At 31.9% G+C, this 2,366-nt stretch overlaps 1 long non-coding RNA gene across 1 annotated transcript; it reads left to right on the forward strand.

Annotated features, from left to right (window-relative positions):
- The first annotated feature begins 1,645 nt into the window (after positions 1–1,645).
- LOC117183260 (uncharacterized) lies at positions 1,646–2,161 on the forward strand. Its single transcript, XR_004468401.1, has 2 exons — positions 1,646–1,727; positions 1,822–2,161. It is a non-coding gene; the product is annotated as an uncharacterized lncRNA (long non-coding RNA).
- Positions 2,162–2,366: the final 205 nt, after the last annotated feature.

Below are 2,366 nucleotides of genomic sequence, written 5' to 3' on the forward strand. Positions count from 1 at the left end.
CCACAATTGCCAAACCTTTAACAAAATATCTGAGCGGAGTAAATGGGAAAGTTTCACGAAGGGCATCCAAGAAAACATTAATACAGCTGGATGAACCAGCAATTGGAGCATTTAATAATTTAAAGGACAGTTTAATAGCACATATTGAATTAGTACAACCAGATTACAATAAAAAATTCACATTAACCACAGATGCATCGGACATAGCAATAGGTGCAGTTTTGTCGCAAGATGGGAATCCCATAACATTTATTTCTAAAACTTTAAGTAAAACCGAGCAATTATATGCTACTAATAAAAAAGAATTATTAGCTATTGTATGGGCATTAAAAAATTTGCGAAATTATTTATACGGAGTGAGTGGAATTGAAATACATACAGATCACCAACCTTTGTCCTTTGCAATGTCGCAAAAAAATCCAAATGTTGAAATGAAACGTTGGTATTACTTCATAGAAAGTTTCACACCAAAAATCATTTATAAGCCAGGCTCAACTAACGTAGTAGCGGACGCGTTATCTCGGATTAAAATAAATCATATGACAGATAGTGATGTCGACCAAACAGAATCAGAATCAGACATAAATACTCAGCATTCAGCAGAGAGTAGTTTCGAAAACGTCATTCAAGAGACTAGCAAGCCTCTAAACCAATTTAAACAGCAGCTACTATTAGCGCAAGGGAGATTCACAGTTCATGAGTTAGTAAGAGTTTATGAAAATACCCGACATATTATTGAATTTGATACGGTTGACAATCTGCTAATCATTTTAAAAGAATTTATTCAGCCTCACTTAACCACAGGAATACACTGCACTTTAGAAGATTTATACCTTATCCAAAATAAGCTAAAGGAAAACTTCATAAATAAATTTCTCTTCACGAGAAAGTTCCTTCAAGATGTAGTAAATTCAGAAGATAAAGCTATAATTATAGAAGAAACACATTGCAGAGCCCATAGAGGACTAGACGAAAATTACAAACAAATAACTAAGCTGTATTATTGGCCAAACCTGCACAAAAAATTAAAAGAATATATAAAAAATTGTGAGATCTGTAACAAAAACAAATATCAGAGACACCCTGTAAAAATTCCAATTGGGGAAGCTCCCATTCCAGCAAAAGAAGGAGATCAATTACACTTAGACATATACTATGCCCAAAACCTAACATTCATAACTTGTATAGATTCTTATTCCAAATACTTGGTGGTCAAGGAAATTCAAAGTAAACTAAACATTGAAAATAAGGTAATGGAAATTTTACAACACTTTCCGCTAGCAACATCATTAATGACTGACAACGAACCAAGCTTTACTTCAGCACAATTTAGATCATTCATACAAAGAAGTAACTTAACTATTTATTATGCTGATCCCAGACACAGCACCTCAAATGGTCAGGTAGAAAGGGTACATTCCACACTAACAGAAATAGCGCGGTGCATCAAGGATGAACTAAATCTAACAGATTATTCAGAAATAATAATAAGGGCGGCACTGAAATATAACCTGACGATACATTCAACGACCAATCAAATGCCATATGACATATTGTATAACAAAATAGAACACAAACATAATCCAATATTACTTAAGGAAGCTCAGACCAAAATGCTTAAGATACATAACAAGGATAGAAGAGAAAAGGATTATAAAATAGGAGAAGTAGTCTATGAAAAGAAATTCGGGGAAAGAAATAAACTTCAATCCCGATACAAAAAGCAGGTAGTTAAGGAAAATCGACCGAATAAAATTATAATCAACAATAGAAACAGAATTATACATAAAGATAACATCAAATATTAAATATTTTTTCCAGAAAATGTATGCGAATATACTAATACTGACTTTTGTTATATTGACGACTGCGGAAGTAATTGACTATACGCATAGTGACTATCTATTGCTCAAAGACGACAGAGACGTTTACACTTATGAAACATACGCTGAACTTTTCCATATTACTAATTTGAGTTTTTATAGAGAGATAATTGATAAAGAATCCAAATATGTCAACAAATCAATTAATTCAGACGATGAGTGGGAAATATCAATGGACTTAAGTCTATTAAAATTAATGATTTCAGAATTAGTTCCAAAACGGAAAGAAAGGGGAATAAATGAATTAGGTACCATTTGGAAATGGATAGCAGGCAGCCCTGATCATGACGACTTTTTGAAAATACAAAATAAAGTAAATGAATTAACTGAAAATAATAATAAACAATTTGTAATAAATTCCAAATTTTTCAAAGAAATTGAATTGCTATCAAATTCATTAAAGAATGTCATCTTCAATGAAGAAACGATACTGAGAAAGCATCGTTTAAAATTAATAACTTTTGACCTACTAAATTTAGTTGA

Source organism: Drosophila pseudoobscura, chromosome 2 (assembly GCF_009870125.1).
Source record: "Drosophila pseudoobscura strain MV-25-SWS-2005 chromosome 2, UCI_Dpse_MV25, whole genome shotgun sequence".
Lineage (NCBI taxonomy): Eukaryota > Metazoa > Arthropoda > Insecta > Diptera > Drosophilidae > Drosophila > Drosophila pseudoobscura.